Raw genomic sequence first — 11,412 nt, 5'->3', positions numbered from 1 at the left:
CATGTCTATGCTCAAAGCAAACACCAAATAACAATTATTTAGGTTTAACACCAATCTCGATGGTAGAGGGAGCGTGCGATGCTTGATCACGTCAACCTTGGAAACACTTCCAACACATAGTCAGCTCACCTTTAGCTAGTCTCTGTTTATTCCGTAGCTTTTATTTCGAGTTACCAACACTTAGCAACCGAACCGGTATCTAATACCCTGGTGCTACTAGGAGTACTAGTAAATTATACATTAACATAATGTATATCCAATATACTTCCGTCGACCTTGCCTGCCTTCTTATCTACTAAGTATCTAGGGTGGTTCTGCTTTAGTGTCCATTCCTCTCATTACAAAAGCACTTAGTCTCAGGTTTGGGTTCAACCTTGGGTTTTCACTAGAGCAACAATTGTTTTGCCGTTTCATGAAGTATCCCTTCTTGCCCTTGCCCTTCTTGAAACTAGTGGTTTTACCAACCATCAACAATTGATGCTCCTTCTTGATTTCTACTTTCGCGGTGTCAAACATCGCGAATATCTCAAGGATCATCATATCTATCCATGATATGTTATAGTTCATCACGAAGCTCTAGCAGCTTGGTGGCAATGACTTTGGAGAAACATCACTATCTCATCTGGAAGATCAACTCCCACTCGATTCAAGTGATTGTTGTACTCAGACAATCTGAGCACAAACTCAACGATTGAGCTTTTCTCCCTTAGTTTGCAGGCTAAGAAAATCGTCGGAGGTCTTATACCTCTTGACGTGGGCACGAGCCTGAAATCCCAATTTCAGCCCTCGAAACATCTCACATGTTCCACGACGTTTCGAAATCGTCTTCGGTGCCTCAATTCTAAACCGTTTAATATTACTGAACTATCACGTAGTTATCAAAACGTGTATGTCAAATGTTCGCAACATCCACAAACGGCGTTCGAGGTTCAGCACACTGAGCGGTGCATTAAGGACATAAGCCTTCTGCGCAGCAATGAGGACAATTCTCAGTTTATGGACCCAGTCCGCATAATTGCTACTATCAACTTTCAACTATATTTTCTCTAGGAACATATCTAAATAGTAGAACTAAAGCGTATGCAACGACATAATTTGTGAAAACCTTTTTTTTGACTATGTTCAGGATAATTAAGTTCATCTTATGAACTCCCACTCAGATAGACATCCCTCTAGTCATCTAAGTGATTACATGATCCGAGTCAACTAGGCCGTGTCCGATCATCACGTGAGACGGACTAGTCATCATTGGTGAACATCTTCATGTTGATCGTATCTACTATAGGACTCATGCTCGACCTTTTGGTGTCTTGTGTTCTGAGGCCATGTCTGTACATGCTAGGCTCGTCAAGTCAACCTAAGTGTTTCGCGTGTGTAAATCCGGCTTACACCCGTTGTATGTGAACGTTAGAATCTATCACACCCTATGATCATGTGGTGCTTCAAAACGACGAACTTTGGCAACGGTGCACAGTTAGGGGGAACACTTTCTTGAAATTTTAATGAGGGATCATCTTATTTACTACCGTCGTTCTAAGCAAATAAGATGCATAAACATGATAAACATCACATGCAATCAAAAAGTGACAGGATATGGCCAATATCATTTTGCTCCTTTTGATCTCCATCTTCGGGGCTCCACGATCATCATCATCACCGGCATGACACCATGATCTCCATCATCATGATCTCCACCATCGTGTCTTCATGAAGTTGTCTCGCCAACTATTACTTCTACTACTATGGCTACCGGTTAGCAATAAAGTAAAGTAATTACATGGCGTTGTTCAATGACACGCAGGTCATACAATAAATTAAGACAACTCCTATGGCTCCTGCCGGTTGTCATACTCATCGACATGCAAGTCGTGATTCCTATTACAAGAACATGATCAATCTCATACATCACATATCATTCATCACATTCTTCTTGACCATATCACATCACATAGCATACCCTGCAAAAACAAGTTAGATGTCCTCTAATTGTTGTTTGCATGTTTTACGTGGCTGCTATGGGTTTCTAGCAAGAACATTTTTTACCTATGCAAAAACCACAACGTGATATGTCAATTGCTATTTACCCTTCATAAGGACCCTTTTCATCGAATCCAATCCGACTAAAGTGGGAGAGATTGGCACCCGCTAGCCACCTTATGCAACAAGTGCATGTCAGTCGGTGGAACCTATCTCACGTAAGTGTACGTGTAAGGTTGGTTCGGGCCGCTTCATCCCACAATGCCTACGAATCAAGATTGGACTAGTAACGGTAAGCATATTGAACAAAATCAACGCCCATAACTTCTTTGTGTTCTACTCGTGCAAAGAATCTACGCAATAGACCTAGCTCATGATGCCACTGTTGGGGAACGTAGCAGAAATTCAAAATTTTCCTACGAGTCACCAAGATCTATCTATGTAGAGACTAGCAACGAGGGGAAGGAGAGTGCATCTACATACCCTTGTAGATCGCTAAGCGGAAGCGTTCAAGAGAACGGGGTTGAAGGAGTCGTACTCATCGTGATCCAAATCACCGGAGATCCTAGTGCCGAACGGACGACACCTCCGCGTTCAACACACGTACAGCCCGGTGACGTCTCCCATGCCTTGATACAGCAAGGAGAGAGGAAGAGGTTGAGGAAGACTCCATCCAGCAGCAGCACAACGGCGTGGTGGTGATGGAGGAGCGTGGTAATCCAGCAGGGCTTTGCCAAGCACCGCGGGAGAGGAGGAGAAAGAGAGGTAGGGCTGCGCCAACAGGAGAAGAACTTCGTGTGTTGGGCTGCCCCTTTGCCTCCACTATATATAGGGGGAAAGGGAGGGCTGCGCCCCCACCTAGGGTTCCCTCCCTAGGGGTGGCGGCAGCCCCAATCCCCATCTGGGGTGGCGGCCAAGTGGGGGGGAGAGGGAGGCGCACCAGGCATGGGCCTTTAGGGCCCATCTGCCCTAGGGTTTGCCCCCTTCTTCTCTCTAGGCACATGGGCCTTGGTGGGGAGGCGCCCCAACCCACCTAGGGGCTGGTCCCTTCTCACACTTGGCCCATGTATGCCTCCGGGGCCCGTGGCCCCTCCCCCTCCGGTGGTCCCGGTACACTACCGGTGATGCCCGGAACACTTCCGGTGGCCAAAACCATACTTCCTATATATCAATCTTTACCTCCGGACCATTCCAGAACTCCTCATGACGTCCGGGATCTCATCCGGGACTCCGAACAACATTCGGTAACCACGTATATCTATTCCCTATAACCCTAGCGTCATTGAACCTTAAGTGTGTAGACCCTACGGGTTCGAGAACCATGCAGACATGACCGAGACGTTCTCCGGTCAATAACCAACAGCGGGATCTGGATACCCATGTTGGCTCCCACATGTTCCACGATGATCTCATTGTATGAACCACGATGTCAAGGACTCAATCGATCCCGTATACAATTCCCTTTGTCTAGCGGTATTGTACTTGCCCGAGATTCGATCGTCGGTATACCGATACCTTGTTCAATCTCATTACCGGCAAGTCTCTTTACTCGTTCCGTAACACATCATCCCGTGATCAACCCCTTGGTCACATTGTGCACATTATGATGATGTCCTACCGAGTGGGCCCGGAGATACCTCTCTGTTACACGGAGTGACAAATCCCAGTCTCGATTCGTGCCAACCCAACAGACACTTTCGGAGATACCCATAGTGCACCTTTATAGCCACCTAGTTACGTTGTGACGTTTGGTACACCCAAAGCATTCCTACGGTATCCGGGAGTTGCACAATCTCATGGTCTAAGGAAATGATACTTGACATTAGAAAAGCTCTAGCATACGAACTAGACGATCTTTGTGCTAGGCTTAGGATTGGGTCTTGTCCATCACATCATTCTCCTAATGATGTGATCCTGTTATCAACGACATCCAATGTCCATGGACAGGAAATCGTAACCATCTATTGATCAACGAGCTAGTCAACTAGAGGCTTACTAGGGACATGGTGTTGTCTATGTACCCACACATGTATCTGAGTTTCCTATCAATACAATTATAGCATGGATAATAAACGATTATCATGAACAAGGAAATATAATAATAATAACTAATTTATTATTGCCTCTAGGGCATATTTCCAACATAACGGAAGGAGAATCTAGTGCAGAGCTAGATGGCAGTTCCTTACCTCCCCTCGTAGTTGAGGGCAAAATCTTGGTTTTAGCGTCTTTCAAGTTCTTCATAGTGATCAACAGATATAAATCCCAAGTGACTCAGAGAATAGAGCTATCCTCCCCGGCAACGGCGCCAGAAATTAGTCTTGATAACCCACAAGTGTAGGGGATCGCAACAACTTTCGAGGGTGAAGTACAACCCAAATTTATTGATTCGACACAAGGGGAGCCAAAGAATATTCTTGAGTATTAGTAGTTGAGTTGTCAATTCAACCACACCTGGATAACTTAATATCTGCAGCAAAGTATTTAGTAGCAAAGTACTATGATAGTAGTGGTAACAGCAGCAAAAGTAAAGATAAATATTTTTGGGTTTTTGTACTAGTTGTAACAATAGCAACGGAAAAGTAAATAAGCGAAGAACAATATATGAAAAACTCGTAGGCAATGGATCAGTGATGGATAAATATGCCGGATGCGATTCCTCATGTAATAGCTATAACATAGGGTGACACAGAACTAGCTCCAATTCATCAATGTAATGTAGGCATGTATTCCGTAAATAGTCATACGTGCTTATGGAAAAGAACTTGCATGGCATCTTTGTCCTACCCTCCCGTGGCAGTGGGGTCCTAGTGGAAACTAAGGGATATTAAGGCCTCCTTTTAATAGACAACCGGACCAAAGCATTAACACATAGTGAATACATGAACTCCTCAAACTACGGTCATCACCGAGAAGTATCCCGATTATTGTCACTTTGGGGTTGTCGGATCATAACACATAATAGGTGACTATAGACTTGCAAGATAGGATCAAGAACACACATATATTCATGAAAACATAATAGGTTCAGATCTGAAATCATGGCACTCGGGCCCTAGTGACAAGCATTAAGCATAGCAAAGTCATAGCAACATCAATCTCAGAACATAGTGGATACTAGGGATCAAACCCCAACAAAACTAACTTGATTACATGGTAAATCTCATCCAACCCATCACCGTCCAGCAAACCTACGATGGAATTACTCACGCACGGCGGTGAGCATCATGAAATTGGTGATGGAGGATGGTTGATGATGACGATGGCGATGAATCCCCCTCTCCGGAGCCCTGAACGGACTCCAGATCAGCCCTCCCGAGAGAGATTAGGGCTTGGCGGTGGCTCCGTGTCGTAAAACGCGATGAAACTTTCTCCCTGATTTTTTTTCTCCGTGATACGGAATATATGGAGTTGGAGTTGAGGTCGGTGGAGCTCCAGAGGGCCCACGAGATAGGGGGCGTCCTACGGGGGGGCGCCCCCTATCTCGTGGACAGGCCCTGGGCCTCCTGGTGTATTTATTTCACCCAGAAATTCTTATTAATTCCAAAAAGTGCCTCCGTGGATTTTCAGGACATTCTGAGAACTTTTCTTTTCTACACATAAAATAACATCATGGCAGTTCTGCTGAAAACTGCGTCAGTCCAGGTTAGTTTCATTCAAATCATGCAAGTTAGAATCCCAAACAAGGGCAAAAGTGTTTGGAAAAGTAGATACGTTGGAGACGTATCAGCTGGGCCTCCGGTTAATAGTTAGTCCCAAAAATGATATAAATGTGTAAAATAAAGCCCATAAACACCCAAAAGGGGTAATATAATAGCATGGAACAATCAAAAATTATAGATACGTTGGAGACGTATCATTCGCGCATACAAAACAGATTATTATTTGAAGGTTTAGAGTTTGGCACATGCAAATTTACTTGGAACGGCAGGTAAATACCGCATATAGGTAGGTATGGTGGACACTCATGGCAAAAACTGGGTTTAAGGATATTTGGAAGCACAAGTAGTATCTCTACTTGGTGCAAGGAATTTTGGCTAGCATGAGGGGGAAAGGAAAGCTCAACATGTTTGAATGATCCATGACAATATACTTTAACTGAGATGTGAGAAAACATAACCCATTACTTTGTCTTCCTTGTCCAACATCAACTCTTTAGCATGTCATACTTAATGAGTGCTCACAATTATAAAACATGTCTAGGATAGTATATTTATATGTGAAATTTCTCTTACTCCAATATTCTTTCATGAATTGTTCAAATGACCAATACAATGCTTGCTAACCTTCAATAAATTTACAACCTCTACTTCTTAGATATGAAGTCATTACTCCCAACGGGGTAAGCATATGAAACATATATAATTTCAGATTTATGACATTCAACCATTTACTCATAGGATATAAGTGAAGCACACGAGTAAATGACAAACTACTCCAAAAAGATATAAGTGAATATCAATGAGTAGCTAAATAATTATATAACTATGTGAAGACTCTTTCTCATTTAAGAATTTCATATCTTGGTATTTTATTCAAACAGCAAGCAACGCAAAATAAAATGACATTGCAAGGATAGCATGACTCGTGTGAATAAGCAAAAAACTTAGGCTCAACCGATACTAACCGATAATTGTTGAAGAAGAAAGGTGGGATGCCTACCGAGGCATCCCCAAGCTTAGATGCTTGAGACTTATTGAAATATTATCTTGGGGTGCCTTGGGCATCCCCAAGCTTGAACTTTTGTGTCTCCTTAATTCCTCTCATATCATGGTTTCTCTTTTCATCAAAAGCTTCATCCACACCAAACTCAACAAGAACTCGTGAGATAGGTTAGTATAAACCAATGCAAAACCTTATCATTTTCTACTGTAACAAATCACTAAAATTATTATTCAACATTGCATACTAAATATCTCTGCATATTTAATACTCCTATCCTCAAATAGAATCATTAAACAAGCAAACATATGCAAACAATGCAACCATAACAGCAATCTGCCAAAACAGTATAGTCTGTAAAGAATGCAAGATTCATCATACTTCCCTAACTCCAAAAATTATAAGAAAAATACCTCACTGTATAAGATTTATCAGATATCAATATGCAAAAAGTTTCAACATTATACCCTTCTCTGACTTTCCTAGGGAATTTTTGCAACAGCGGTAAACTTTCTGTTTTCAAACAGCAACATGTATACTAGCAAAATAAGCTTGGTAAAGGCTATCCTTGACATTTTTATTGAAAATATAGGTTTAAAACATTATTCTAAATAACATCAAGCAAATACTAACAAAAAAATGATGCTCCAAGCAAAACACATATCATGTGGTGAATAAAAATATAGCTCCAAGTAAAGTTACCGATGAACAAAGACGAAAGAGGGGATGCCATCCGGGGAATCCCCAAGCTTAGGCTTTTGGCTATTCTTGAATATCTTGGGGTGCCTTGGGCATCCCCAAGATTAGGCTCTTGCCACTCCTTATTCCATACTCCATTGAATCTTTACCTGAAACTTGAAAACTTCACAACACAAAACTCAACATAAAACTCGTAAGCTTCGTTAGTATAAGAAAGGTAAAACCACCACTTAGGGACTGTTGTGAACTCATTCTAAATTCATATTGGTGTAATATCTACTATATTCCAACTTCTCTATGGTTCATACCCTCCGATACTACTCATAGATTCATCAAAATAAGCAAACAACACATAGACAACAGAATCTGTCAAAAACAGAACAGTCTGTAGTAATCTGTATCAAACGTATACTTCTGGAACTCCCAAAATCCTACCAACTTAGGAATTCCTAAGAAATTTGTGTACCAATCAAGATCAAAAGAATCAGATCAAAAGCAAGTTTCTGTGAATTATCAAAACTAATTTACTGGGTGCAAAAGTTTCTGATTTTTAGCAGGACCAACACAACTATCACCGTAAGGTATCCTAAAGGTCTTACTTGGCACTTTATTGAAACAAAAGATATAAAACATGATTAATACAGTAGCATAATCATGTGGGCACACAAAAACAGTAAAGGTAAATATTGGGTTGTCTCCCAACAAGCGCTTTTCTTTAATGCCTTTCTAACTAGGCATGATGAAGACAATGATGCTCACATAAAAGATAATAATTGAAACATAACGGGAGCATCATGAAGCATATGACTAGCACATTTAAGCCTAACCCACTTCCTATGCATACGTATTTTGTGAACAAACAACTTATGGGAACAATAATCAACTAGCATAGGTAGGCAAAACGAGCATAGCTTCAAGATTTTCAACACATAGAGAGGAAACTTGATATCATTGCAATTCCTACAAGCATATATTCCTCCCTCATAATAATGTTCTGTAGCATCATGAATGAATCCAACAATATAACCAGCACCTAAAGCATTCTTTCCATGACCTACAAGCATAGAAAATTTACTACTCTCCACATAAGCAAATTTCTTCTCATGAATAGTAGTGGGAGCAAACTCAACAAAATAATTATCATGTGAAGCATAATCCAATTGAAAACTAAAATCATGATGACAAGTTTCATGGTTATCATTATTCTTAATAGCATACAAGTCATCACAATAATCATCATAGATAGCAACTTTGTTCTCATAATCAATTGGAACCTCTTCCGAAATAGTGGATTCATCACTAAACAAAGTCATGACCTCTCCAAATCCACTTTCATAATTGTCACAATAATATTCAACATCCTCCAAAATAGTGGGATCATTACTTCCTAAAGTTGACACTCTTCCAAACCCACTTTCATCAATATAATCATCATAAATAGGAGGCATGCTTTCATCATAATAAATTTGCACATCAAAACTTGAGGGACTAAACATATCATCTTCATCAAATATAGCTTCCCCAAGCTTGTGGCTTTGCATATCATTAGCATCATGGATATTCAAGGAATTCATACTAACAACATTGCAATCATGCTCATCATACAAAGATTTAGTACGAAACATTTTATAGACTTCTTCTTCTAGCACTTGAGCACAATTTTCCTTTTTATCATACGTACGAAAGATATTAAAAAGATGAAGCGTATGAGACAAACTCAATTCCATTTTTTGGTAGTTTTCTTTTATAAACTAAACTAGTGATAAAACAAGAAACAAAAAGATTCGATTGCAAGATCTAAAGATATACCTTCACGCACTCACCTCCCCGGTAACGGCGCCAGAAAAGAGCTTGATGTCTACTACACAACCTTCTTCTTGTAGACGTTGTTGGGCCTCCAAGTGTAGAGGTTTGTAGGACAGTAGCAAATTTCCCTCAAGTGGATGACCTAAGGTTTATCAATCCGTGGGAGGCGTAGGATGAAGATGGTCTCTCTCAAACAACCCTGCAACCAAATAACAAAGAGTCTCTTGTGTCCCCAACACACCCAATACATTGGTAAATTGTATAGGTGCACTAGTTCGGCGAAGCGATGGTGATAAAAGTGCAATATGGATGGTAGATATGGATATTTGTAATCTGAAATTATAAAAATAGCAAGGTAACTAATGATAAAAGTGAGCATAAACGGAATTGCAATGCTAGGAAACAAGGCATAGGGTTCATACTTTCACTAGTGCAAGTTCTCTCAACAATAATAACATAATTGGATCATATAACTATCCCTCAACGTGCAACAAAGAGTCGCTCCAAAGCCACTAATAGCGGAGAACAAACGGAGAGATTATGGTAGGGTACGAAACCACCTCAAAGTTATCCTTTCTGCTCGATCTATTCAAGAGTCCGTAGTAAAATAACATGAAGCTATTCTTTCCGTTTAATCTATCATAGAGTTCATACTAGAATAACACCTTAAGACACAAATCAACCAAAACCCTAATGTCACCTAGATACTCCATTGTCACCTCAAGTATCAGTGGGCATGATTATATGATATGCATCACACAATCTCAGATTCATCTATTCAACCAACACAAAGTACTTCAAAGAGTGCCCCAAAGTTTCTACCGGAGAGTCAAGACGAAAACATGTGCCAACCCCTATGCATAGGTTCATGGGCGGAACCCGCAAGTTGATCACCAAAACATACATCAAGTGGATCACGTGAATATCCCATTGTCACCACAGATAAGCACGGCAAGACAAAAATCAAGTGTTCTCAAATCATTAAAGACTCAATCCGATAAGATAACTTCAAAGGGAAAACTCAATCCATTACAAGAGAGTAGAGGGGGAGAAACATCATAAGATCCAAGTATAATAGCAAAGCTCGCGATACATCAAGATCGTGCGAAGTCAAGAACATGATAGAGAGAGAGAGAGAGATCAAACACATAGCTACTGGTACATACCCTCAGCCCCGAGGGTGAACTAGTCCCTCCTCATCATGGAGAGCGTCGGGATGAAGAAGATGGCCACGGGTGATGGATTCCCCCTCCGGTAGGGTGCCGGAACAGGCTCCCGAGAGATTTTTGGTGGCTACAGAGGCTTGCGGCGACGGAACTCCCGATCTATCTTGTTCTTCGATGGTTTTAGGGTATATGGGAATATATAGGCAAAAGAAGTCGGTCGGGGGAGCCACGAGGGGCCCATGAGGGTGGAGGGCGCGCCCAGGGGGTGGGCGCGCCCCCCTATCTCGTGGCCTCCTGGAAGCTTCCCTGGCTTGCACTCCAAGTTCCCTGGATTGCTTCTGTTCCAAAAATAACTTTCCCGAAGGTTTCATTCTGTTTGGACTCCGTTTGATATTCCTTTTCTTCGAAACACTAAGATAGGCAAGAAAACAACAATATGGGTTGGGCCTCCGATTAATAGGTTAGTCCCAAAAATAATATAAAATTGTATAATAAAGCCCATAAACATTCAAAACAGATAATAAAATAGCATGAATGCTTCATAAATTATAGATACGTTGGAGACGTATCACCCACCTGCATGGAGGGGCACACATGGATGTGGGTAGTGGGGCAAGGCTCCACACCCCTGGTCTAGGCGCACCAAGACCCCCCTTAAAAGGAATAGGATCATATCCCGAAGGGATAATATCAAGATCCTAAAAAGAGGGGATCACGATCGATAGGGAAGGAAAGGAGGGGATTTCCCTACCCACCCCTAGCCGCCGGCCCTAGGGGCTTGGGGACCAAGCCTCTCATCCCCCCTCCCATGCCTATATAAAGGGGGGCACAGGGGCAGCAACCCATCCATCCCTTGATGCCTCCCCTCCCCGTTACTCCTCCCACCTCTCCGCAGCCGCTTGGCGAAGCCCTGCCGGAGCTCTTATTATGTCGAGATGTCTAGGGAAGAGTATGTCGGTCAAAGTTAACGAAAGATCGAATATTCTTCTTATCCTGTGGTGCATTACATATCTCTTATTACATAACTATCCACCCCAGACATGTCGACAAAACAAGATGACGAGAGATCGAACATTCTTCTTATATTGTGGTGATGTATGTA

The sequence above is a fragment of the Triticum aestivum genome, chromosome 4B (genome assembly GCF_018294505.1).
Source record: "Triticum aestivum cultivar Chinese Spring chromosome 4B, IWGSC CS RefSeq v2.1, whole genome shotgun sequence".
Lineage (NCBI taxonomy): Eukaryota > Viridiplantae > Streptophyta > Magnoliopsida > Poales > Poaceae > Triticum > Triticum aestivum.
The sequence above is the reverse complement of the archived record's forward strand: the minus strand, read 5'-3'. Positions refer to the sequence as shown.